We start from the raw sequence: 12,127 nt of genomic DNA on the forward strand, positions 1-12,127 counted from the left end.
TAGCATTTTTTTTTTTTTTGGAACACTGCAAAGCAAATAACACATTACTTCTCACTTTCATGACCATAAAACTTCTCATGTGTTTTGGATTAATTTACTCATATATTTAACATACCCTTTCTTTCGACAGGCCTTTGCTTCTCTTCTATCAATGTATTCTTTTGGCATTTATTAATTTTCTTTAATCTTATTTCATTAAAAGACTTCAGCACACGTAACACTCATTAGAAATAACTCTTCTTAATAGTTCTTGACATTAATTACAGAAGGTTTGGCATAACATTCTTATGGTAATCAACAATTTTATTTGTTTTGTTTTGTTCCCATTAGGATACTTGCATGAACAGGAAACGAAGGAGCCACTGAGAAGGAAAGGTAAGGAACAGCCTTCAGCAGTTCTTTCTAACAGGAAAATATGGAGCACATTCGAGTAACTCTCTTTTTTCTTCTGTTTTCTTACAGCTTTCACTTCTGGCTTGGGGCATGGACGCGGAACAAGACGAAAATACTACTCTACCATTGGAACTGCGCAACGGTAACTAAACTACACTACACTAATATCCTGAATGCTGAATCTCTAATACGCCAATAATTTCCAGAAATTCTTCAATGAATTGTGCCATTGAGAGGGTGCATGCGCACTTCACACTGCTCTGCAGCCCTCGCGGTCCGGGAGCGAAGACTGGACGCTAACCCTAAATCGCGAGTAGTGGCCATCTTGGAAAATCGCCACCTAACCAATTTAGTCCATGATAAATTCTTGCACTCTCTCCAGTGCTGATGGAAACAGGAACTTCTCTTCTTTCTTCTCTGAAGCAGCGCTCCGACTACTTGGCAAGTGTTTTTCAGTATTTGGCCACGGTTCCTGACAGTACCCCTCCGCAAGGATGGATCCCCAAGTTTAGCCTTATGGGGATATTGATCCTGGAAGTATTTCACTAATCTGGATGCATGAACATCAGTATGTGACTCCCAAGATCGTTCTTCTGGCCCATAACCTTTCCAGTCAATAAATAGAATAACTTTCCATTCTTCCACTTGGAATCTAAAATTCTTTTAACCTCAAACTCCTCTCCTACTTCAGTTTGTATAATCTTTAGAGGTTTCTATTCCCTGAGACTTGGTGAGGATCTTTTTAGTAGAGAAACGTGGAATACTGGGTAAACCTTCAACTGTGGAGGTAGTTTTAACCTAGAGGTCACTGGACTTACCTTCTTGTTCACCACAAAAGGGCCAATGAAACGAGGTTAGAATTCCCGGTTCCCTCTTAGTCTCAAATTTTTAGTACTCAGCCAAACCTTAATCCCTATTGAATAAGTGTCTTCCTGCCTTCTTTTTTTATCAGCATGGTTTTTATATATTTCTTTAGATTTTTCTAATTTCTTCCTAGCTGATTTATGAGGCTCACCTAAGTGTTGGACTAAATCTTTCACTGCAGGGACAGTTATGTCACTAGTACTGACTATTGAACTAGGATGTTGTCCATAGGTTGAAATGAATGGTGAATTACCTGTAGAACTGTTGTGAGTGTTATTATGTGCGAATTCTGCTATCCAAAGCAGATCTAGCCAATCCCCTTCCTGATCCAGGAGAAAGAGTCTCAAATACTGTTCTAACTCCTGATTCGCCCTCTCTGACTGTCTGTCTGTTTCAGGATAATAGCTAGTGGAAGACCTGGTTTCTATGTTCAGACCTCTAGTGAAAGCCCTTAAAAAACGAGACAGTAACTGTGAACGGATCTTCTTTAGCCCAATTGTGCATTTCTTCTTGTGTTAAAGCCTTTTCGATCTTCTTATGAAATGTTTTGCTGGCTATAACCCCCAGAACTTTTTGATTCTGGAATGATTTTCTGATTTTTAATAACCATCAGCTGTCCTTCAGTATTAATCCTTGACAAGGCATCTACCTTTCCGTTCTTCTTCCCTGGTTAATAGATGATTACAAAATTGTAGTCATCGAAATAGAGGACCACCTCAGTTGTCTAGGTGTGAGGGGTCTTGCCAACTTAAGGAAGTGCAGATTTTTATGATCTGTAAATACAGTTACTGTATGTCTGGCCCCCATCAGATAATGTCTCCACTCGTTGAGGCATCCTTAATGGCTAGTCATTCCTTTTCTGTGACAGTATAGTTTGTTTCTGCTGGAAGCAACTTTCAGGCTCTGTAAGCCACATGGTGTAATTGGCCTCTTTATTTATGTCTTTGAGATAGAACACCACCTATTGCCTGATCAGAAGCATCAGTTTCCACGTTAAAGGGCTCTGCAGGATCTGCATGAAGCAAGATTGGTGCTGAAGTAAAACTCTCTTTTAAGGACTGGAAGGCTGTTTCAGCTTCGCTTCACTGGACCAGACAAATGAAACTCCTTTTTTTAACAAGCAGGTTAATGGTATCACCCTTTGAGATAATATTTTTATTAATCTCCTATAGAAATTTGCTAATCCAATGAAACTTTGAATTTCCTTGATGGTCGTAGGAGATGGCCATTCCAGTACTGCTTTAATCTTTTGTTTATCCATCGTAATTCCTTCCGGAGATAAAATGAACCCAAGGAAATCCACAGTTTGAACATTGAAGGCGCACTTTTCCAGTTTCACAAATAAGCTGTTTCCCCGTAGCCTTTCCAAGACACCTTGTACATGTTCTTGATGTTCCTCTTCCGATGCTGAGTAAATCAGTATATCATCTATATAAATGATGGCACATCTGTCAATGTATTGACTCAGAACATCATTTATTAAATGCTGAAAAGCAGCTGGAGAGTTGCACAAACTGTATGGCATTACCTGGTATTCGTATAGACCGAACTTGGTTGTGAAGGCAATCTTCTATTTGTCTCCTTCCCTGATTCGGACTAGATGATATGCCACTCTTAGGTCCAGTTTCGAGTAAATCTGTGCTCCTTTGACCTGGTCCAATAGTACTGAGATCATAGGTAAAGGGTACCTGTTCTTGATGATTATCCTGTTGAGGGCTCTATAATCTATACACATTCTTAAATCTCTTTCTTCCTTCTTTGGCATGAAAAACAATAGAGATGAAACTGGAGACTGGGATGGCCTGATAAACCTGATGGCCGATACCTCTTATTACTTATTTAGCAAAATATGATTTATGAAGAGATGTCTGTGAAATTCATCACCCAGGGCTCCAAACTGATGCTGCTAATAGCAGTACCTTTAAATATAAGGTTCATAAATACTTTGAATTTGCTGCCATCTAAATTGAGCAAGTTGCCAAAAGTCTTTGTTTTCCATGTTATAAAGGTTATTTCCCCCACTTTTTTAACACCTGGGTGAATCAGAAATATGAGGATCTCATGCCTCAGCCTGACAGCTACAGTGTTGGTATTTTCCCACCCGATCTCCCCATCGCTTACACACTTAAAACCAAGCCCTAAGCCTATAAAAACAATTGTTAAAGAGACCCCTGTAACATTTACACTCTAGACCTTATCATACTCAGTACTGACCATGTTGGTGTGTCTATGCCATAATCTAAGCCTAAAAATGATAGTCACAGCTAGCCCTCAGTAAAGAAAGGCCATCTTGTATGCGTCATCGGATGATTTATTGGCTGCCATTTCAGAAATCACCCCAAAAGGTAATGCCCCTATATCAGAGTGCCATTTCTGTGTTTTGAAGAAGAAGCACACCTTATCAAGAAGCTCAGTAATAAAAGGGTTTCTCTCATTTCTGAGAAGAAACTGGTAAAGCAGTTTGGAGATTTTATAGGTTTTTTGTTGGGCATAGCTATACCACTCATTACCAGCCTTCTAACCGAGAACTAATGGATTATACCCCAAAAATGTACTTCGTACCACAACAGCAGCTGGAACAGTTAGGGACATCTAAGGGTGATACCTGGGATATCCAGAAAAATTAGACACAGTGCCTGGATGCTGCGATTAAAGACATTTTGAATCGTTCTGATTTAAAACTGTACGACAAAGCAGGTCTTTACTCCAGTGCTCTTCAAAACTTTTAAAAATATTACAAGCAGTTGAATGCTGAAATAAAAGGTTGACTATTTATGCCCCTGACTCTGAACAGCCTCCACAACCCCTTCAATGCCTCACGAACCACCACAATCCTCACACAGTATTGTTGAAGAACTTTAAGAAAATATAAAACAAAGGTTCAGAGGGGCCGCACAAATGTTGCTAAGTAAAATGTCCGCCTCTAAAGACCTCTCCTCAAAAATGAGAGAGGCAAATTAATCTACTAAGGTCAACCGGTTGTTAGGTCCCACATGTACGACCTAGTCAAAGGTCTGGCGCACCCCAAAACCATATCGCTCCAGAAAACGCCTAGAGGTTGGGAACAGTTTCTGTGAACCTCTGCAGAACTCAACATTCCTTCCACGATCGTCGGTAATACTGAACTGAGGCTGCTGCTTCAAAGCTGGAAAGATCCGACTTACAGGCCCCCAAGTACTCCAACACCTGCTGTTTGTAACCCCCTCCCTAAGGTGCCAGCATCCCCTTTGTGTCCCTGGCTATCCCCCTCTTGGAGCCTGAGGCTCTGCCTCTGGAACAGAAATTGTCCAAAATGAACACGTTAAACATCTGATGTTTCTTATGACTTTTGAACTTATGTTTGTTGCATATGTTTGTGTGTATAGTTTTGCCATAGTTAACAGTTTCATGTTTTTCTTCTTGTATTTCTTTAGTAAGTTTATCAGTGTGATGCTTCTATTATGAAAAAACTGTTGCTGTAAATAAACCTTTTAACTTTCAAAGTGTTTCTGTTGTCTTTTAAAAACATTTTTAATGTTTGTCCTTGTGTCCGAATACTCATACTGAGTCTGCATTCAAGTTATTATTCTTTTATTGAAGATGGTCACCATTACACATAAGAGGTGTTACAAGACCCTACACTTTGACAAACTGTGCATTCTGTTTAAACAGCACTTGATGTAGACCTAGTGTTTTCTTTCACATATTTCATAACAATAGTCATTGTTAACCATGTTGTCCTAATCTAGATTAAAACAATTCTAAATGTCATACCCTTAGACATTTTACTAATAAAATATATACAATGGTCCCTGCATGTGACAGTGAGTGAACTCTGTACTAATCCTGGGCGGACAACTACGCTACGCTCGCGTAGTTTGCATAGTTTGTGCTACTTCACGCTACGCAAATTGCACGTAGCACAGTGCAAAAACGCGTAGCGTAGCGGGCATTTTTTGCTCGCTCGCGGTCCTCAACTTCAAGTTGGCAACCGCGAGCGAGCAAAATGACATCCCGGCGAGACTATTTCCTCGTTCACGATCAGCAACATCAAGTTGCCGATCGCGAGCGTGGCAAATAAACCTCCCGGCGAGATTCTCAACGCGGGGAGGTCAGGTTTCTCATTGCGAGTGGTCGCGTAGGCTTGCGACCGCTCGCGATGAGAAACTACCAGTCTGCGTTGAGAAAGCTGCTGCTCGAGTAAAAATCTACTCGAGTGGCAGAAAACGACACCTCGCACTGTGCAAGATGCCGTTTTCAATGATTGCACAGTGCGGACAAGCATCCGGCACTGTGCAATCATCGCGAACAGCGCACTACGCAGTTCACGTAGTGCTACGCGTATCTTGCGTAGTGCGAAGTGCACTTTGCGTAGCTACGCGTAGCACTACTATGCGAACTACGCCCAGGGTTACTCTGTACCTGTATTTTGTTATACTCCACCCTTTCAGCAACTTTTTTACATACTTGAATACAGGTTTTGTATAAATGCTATGCTCTGGGAATGTAACGTTGCACTGTCAAACACAGAAACCTTGTCTTTATCGAAAAACTGGGAATCCCACTGAATTCCTTCCATGTAGTGGGGATGTGTATTAAAGATGACCGTGTAGGGTCTTTCTGACTCTATTTTACTAGGTAGATTGTCGCTTGGAAAAACACCTAAAAATGATTAATTAGTGTATTTATGACGGCTTAATAAATCCAGAATGAACAGTGTCCATTTTGTAATATTTTAAAGATAGTCAAAAAATCTGCTGGGCGTGGTTGATCTGAATGATGTTGTTGAATACAGAGAATACAACCATGCTCACATTTGTTGCCAAGGGCTGACTAAAATGTATTTCTACTTTTAAATTTCCATTTTTGATCGAGCTGTAGTGGCAGTCGTCTACCATTTCCCTGGTCAGATCGGAAGTGAACAGCTTGTAGCCCGTCCCACATCTTTCTCTTGACATGATGATTCACGAGTCACGCAGGTGCTTCCCGGTTATTGAATTCAAGCCCAGATATTCCCTGATAAAATTAGCATCTCCAAAGCTGGGTGTGTGTGGTTTTGCAGGAATCACAGCCCTCTTGTGGAACAGTGCCAGTAGCTGATTTCATAGTGTTTGAATTTGAAAGGGTTTGAGGTATAGAGTCTGCTAAAAGCTGAGCTTTCGACAAAACCTATGATAATTAGTTTCATTATTTGCCCAAAAATAAATTTTGCTGCTGGATTAATTTGGTAGCTGCTGGAATGCAGAATATCTTCATAACTACTCTTTTAATGGTGTACTTGGCGTTCAATAGCTGTAAGATTTCCCCACGAGCCACTGTGATATTTGGGGATACTTTCACTCTCTTTACAAAAAACTAGCGGACAGTATGACCAGTTTATACTGTTTCACATCCCCGCTGATGAGAAAGAACAAATCCTTGTTGCGGTTAAGTTTGATCTTGAGATCGATACCGGTAATGAGCAATATATCTATGAGGTATAGGTCTGATTGTATACGCCCGGGGAGGTCAAACTATCTACTGTCGGTGTGGAAGATTGCTCTTACTACAAAACCGTGATTGTCACCGTCCAGTTCCTTGTCTTCAAAATGCACAGAAGTATGCTTGTAGAAGAGCCCTACTGAAAGCTGTGTGTCCAGGGCATCGCACCTGTAATTTAGAATACTCTTGATGTAGGCTCTGTAGGCCTACATGTTAACACTTTGTGTGATGAGTCGATCGCCAAGGGTAATGTCCACCTGATTAAACATGGTCGTGATGGGTAAATGAACTTCACCAGTTTAGAGGCAACCGGTATGTTGACACCGTCCGCTTTTACGATTTAACAAACAACATGCAGCAGAGTATTGTTGAGATCCAGGTACATATCTGTGGACCCTGACACAAAAAACTCTATTGGCGCCAACTGCGTCAAAGTGGCTAGAGGGGATACTTCTATGAAAAAACTGTTTCTGATACTGGTCTGAGTGGGCTTTAGAGAAAACAAGTCTACCTCTGATCTGGTGCAGTCTCCCAATGCGCAATGTATGAAGGCCATGTGCCATGTTGTTGCATTAAAAAAAATATATACACTAGCGGGTGTTCTTTTGTTCTTCAAGGTCTTCCGCCATATGGATCATTTTAGTGTTTTTTGAAGAGTGCCTCTTTTTTTTAGGGAGCTGGCAGGCCCCTACTCCTCGAAGACCTTTGCTTCCTTTTAATACTTGTGGCTTCCCTGTACACAAGTCCCGCTACTTCTTGGGGTTGTTTGCTCATGCGTTTGGCGACAGCAGAAGCCACATATCCCACCACATCCTGGGTAATGTTCGAGGCCCCCGCGTTAAAGTGGGGTTTTGCAATTTCTTAGCCTCTTCTCAAGAAAGGCATAGCTCTTCTAAACAAACTATGGAAAAAACAACCATGTCCCACCCCATACATAACAGGGGCCGCTTGAAAGTATGGTGGCCCTCCATATCCTGCCTGATGTCTGTAATAGTCCCGGTAGAGGGCAGGGTCGTAGTATGTTTTCATGATCACCATGATGACTCCTTAGTATACCCTGTCTTGTCGTGGTCTCATATGAAGCTTAACAATAACGTTCCCGTATTTAAAGGACACTGGCTCAGATTGATCATCGAAGACCATGACTGTCATAGTCTCAAAATGGTTTTTAGAAGTTGCGACGTAGTCATGTTTGATATATTGTATATTAATCACTGTTATTTTCCCCCTTCCCCTGGACCCATCTTAATAATGATGAATAACTATCCGCCACTGCCTTCGGCTCTACAATGGCACTATACACATAGAGTGTATAAAACCTTCTGTTAATATAGAGGCACATGGGGTCCGGCTCTACCTGGATTCTTATATGCTGTACTGTTCCTAAAACTCGTCTTAATTTACCCATACAGCTAAACTCTGCATCATGATTTAGAGCTTTAAGGTACACCTTCCTTCTAATGTTATATAATACTAGCTGAATATTCAAATAGGTTTCGATGCTGGCTATGGATTTGTTGATGGCCTCTTTAACCACTGTGACACTGGAGTAATAGCCATGAGCAAAGCCAGTGTGGATGCTCAAGGGGTCCTGATCATACTTTATAGTAAATTTGGCCTCAAGCATTGTAAATGTATTCCATGTTCTTGTGTACTGGATTTTGGTTAGAGCTACCTCCCAGTCCTCTTTTAGGTCCACAGATTTAGCCAGTTTCACAGTATAATTAGAAATGTAATTGTCAGGGAACAAGTACTTCAAGGCGTTGGATGGCAAGGTAATATAAAATGATTTTGTCTCCATATTGCAACTTTTACATTTCTCAGGCCACCCTCTCCATTTGACAAAGGCCTGTCTGTCAGCCCTGCTATATTTCTGTTTCAGAATCTTTTCAACCCTGTACACTCTGTGTGAATTATCCAGTACCTTTTGTAACTCGTCCTAAAAGGCACCCAGCACAATTTTGCTATCGTAGTCCTTTAGTCTGTAAATATATATACATTCTCTAAGCTCCACACTCTCCACTATAAATATTTTGTTGCTAAAAATATGATGGTAGTTTCTCATAAAGACCCCTTTTAACTTTGAAACCCAAACACGATCACCTTCTTGTAAAAGAGGTTTCTATACCTTGGCAGCAAAATAGCCATGTACACCGTTCTCCACACTGCTAAGGAATTATCGATTGTTACCTCTACGGGAGACATTTTGATGGTACTATGATAAATGGCATCATAAGCATCTATAAACGGCCGTAGAACATCCACATATCAGTAGAAGTTGTAGGCCATGAAATAACTTCACATCTCAAATTTTAAAGTTCTGTTAAAACGCTCTATTACAGCAGCTTTTACCTCCGTTTGATGAAAATAATGAACAGCGCGGTGTTTAAATAATTTCTGAAATAAATTATTTAGAAATTATTTGCCAGCGTCTGTTTGCAGTTTGTTAGGGGTTTGCCTTTTCCTGAAGATGGCTTTAAAGGCCTTGGTGAAGCTAGCACCACTATTATCATTTAGCGCTTCTGCAAAGGCATACTTGGACAATGCAACTATTACCGTTAATATATGTCGAGCTCCGTTATTATGCTTGGCTAGATCTTGAAGACTGATTATGTCCACCGGCCATTGATAATCTAGCTGCGCATTAAAGATGGTTGGTCTCCTCTTAAAGCGCCTCCTGGCTGGCTTGTGGAGTGGATAAGCTTCTTCCCCAGATAACCAGGTCTTAACCAGCGCTCTGTTTACCAGCTCAATATCAACTAGAGCCTTTCTAAACGGGGCTTCAGCGCTTCCAAAGCTTCAGACCCCACTTGCATTACAATCAAGGTTCCTTAACCCCTCCCCAGACATGTTTTCATCCTCTGCATCCCTTGAAATGAAAGACAACGCTTTTGTGTAAGGGCATTTTATTAAAAAGAAAGAATGTTAGCAACACATAAACAGGGCATTCATGTTACACATTTTGGTGTTGGACAGTTTGATAACTTTTCACTACGTATACATGATATGACACATGCTACATATTACTAGGGGCCCGGCAGATAATTTGCCTCACTGTCACAGCCTTTGATATTTTTATAGCTATAAAACTCAATGGTTCTAGACAGGACTTTCTCCTCACCCCTTCAATACCTTTGTACACTCAGGATACTGACGGCATTGAAATAATTGTACAATTCTCTGTCGTACAATACAAAACCTTTATTTCTGAAATAATCTTTGGTCAGAAGCTCTAAGGCAATATGCCAGCTGGTCATCAGTGATAGTATTAACTCCCTCATATGCGCTCCAGTATTCATCTGTTGTAGGTAGCCACACATTGAAACACCAGTTGGCTATGCACGAAGGACTGTCACACTGTATTGCTGTGAGCATCTCACCAAGCTTCATATACCACAGAGTTATAGGCTTTATTTCAGCTATTCTTTCTTTAAGTAACACATATACCAATCTGGCAATACATATGTATCCTGGACGTAACTCAGAAGCATCTTGTGCACCGACATTCTGATGCTTGGCCTAAAAGTGAGTAAGTAGGCAATGTTAAATAATACACTCATGACACGATGCTGGGGGACTCATCATTTTTTAAAACTGTTTTTGAGGGGCTAAAGAGCCGACTCGTCTATTTTTAAAATAAATATCGCACATACATCTTTCTATAGCCCTTTCTGCCATCCTTTTACCAACATATGTGCACAAACCTTCCAGACAAAAGAGTTTTGAACTTGGTTCACTCAAACATCTGATCTCTTTGAGTGTGGCCGACAACACCTTCATCATATCAAGGTGGACATTTTTATTTTCCTTAGACAAACCATTCACCAACCTCAACAGTTTATATACTTTGTTAGGGTCTAGCATGCTACATATATCACGGATTGCTCTTGAAGTGTCTGAATCATATAGACACTCGTGAGCCTCCTGCTGCGGATCATTCATTGTATGGCTGTAACAGAGGTTATAATAGTCACGTTTGACACATGCGCTCACAACAATCGCAGCAAAACCTTTAACAGGCCATTTGGCGTCATAGGGTACGCCTGGACCTTCCTTTTCAAAATCTGCGATATTATAGGTACAAACACATTTCATATGGGGCTCTTTGTTTTGGATTGTGGAACTTTCAGTCTCTTTTGAACAGCATACGCAGTAAACATTTACGGCATTAACCTTTGGCGACTTCCCCTCTACCATGGCTCTTTTTGCTTACCCGTAACCCCTTTTGCTTTCCATTAACCTTTGCCAAAATCCCCTCTACCATGGCTCTTTTTGCTGATGCTTACTACAGTTCAAAAAAGAAAGATAGACAATTAGTTAAAAATTAAAATATAGCCAAATATATATGGTATAAGTAAGTGTCTATAACTATTTTTAATAACCTCATCATTTTCGTTGGACTCTGCGGCGGCTCTGAAATCTTGAGAGTCACTGTGGTCCATCGAGGCCTAACCAGCATTGGAGTTTGAGAGCAGCGGTTGCACGACAATAGCCTCCAGAGCTAATTCCTCCATAAATCCCATATCTTCAGAGACTGGTGAGTTATGAACTTTTTATAGATTCATCATCTTCCATGTCAATGAAATTGTTTCCACCATTTGCTTTGTTACTCGAGGCTTTGCTGCTGGAGCCATTAATAGGGGAAATCCGTTGCGACACATCCTTGAGGCTGAGCGTTTCCAACCGCCGGCATAGCCCCTCGTCAAAACCGGTGACATCGTGGCCACCCTCTTTAAGTTTGCTCTGCTGTGCATTCTGCTCCATTGCCGATGGTGTCAGGCTACGATAATATCTATTGATAGTTTTCAAACCACCATCAGGGGGTGTCTTTTTGATGAGATGGCTGTATCTCTTCAAAATGACTGAGTGATCTCTTTCTGGAGGGCGGCTCCTGGGTTTGGCTTTGGCATAGGCTGCGTAGGGGCTCCTTATATGTATTCTAAGCATAATAAAAATGGGGCGTACTCCTTTACATCACAACACGGTCACCTGATCTCCAGGGGTTCTGGTTTGTTAAAGGATGCCGCAATGCCCTCACCACGTGCTAGAACCATGAGCACGTGACCAGTGTGATGTCACAACACACGTGACCCAACACCGTTGTGTGACACACCCCCAAACTGCCCCTTGAAGTGACATCACTACTGGGGAGGGCCCCCAGTGACCCAGAAGTCCCGGTAACGGAGGTGATGTCACTTCTGGGGCAGGACAACTGTCACTTTTTGCATGATAGCAGAAGGTATCCCTCCCTTCTACTCACATCCAATTAAAATATAAAATGGTAAATGCATTTCAGTTAAAACAATAAAATGCATCTAAAATATATAATACCAACCCACACTCCCATTCTGCACAATTTTGATTGCTAATGGTTGGGGTAACTGTCTGAAGGGAAGGGTTTGACACATTA

General features: G+C 41.2%; 1 pseudogene; it reads right to left on the minus strand.

The window, feature by feature from the left end:
* Positions 1 to 10,305: 10,305 nt before the first annotated feature.
* Positions 10,306 to 11,664, minus strand: LOC146805199 (uncharacterized; annotated as a pseudogene).
* Between the last annotated feature and the right edge of the window lie 463 nt (positions 11,665 to 12,127).

The sequence above is a fragment of the Triturus cristatus genome, chromosome 8, assembly GCF_964204655.1.
Source record: "Triturus cristatus chromosome 8, aTriCri1.1, whole genome shotgun sequence".
Taxonomy (NCBI): domain Eukaryota; kingdom Metazoa; phylum Chordata; class Amphibia; order Caudata; family Salamandridae; genus Triturus; species Triturus cristatus.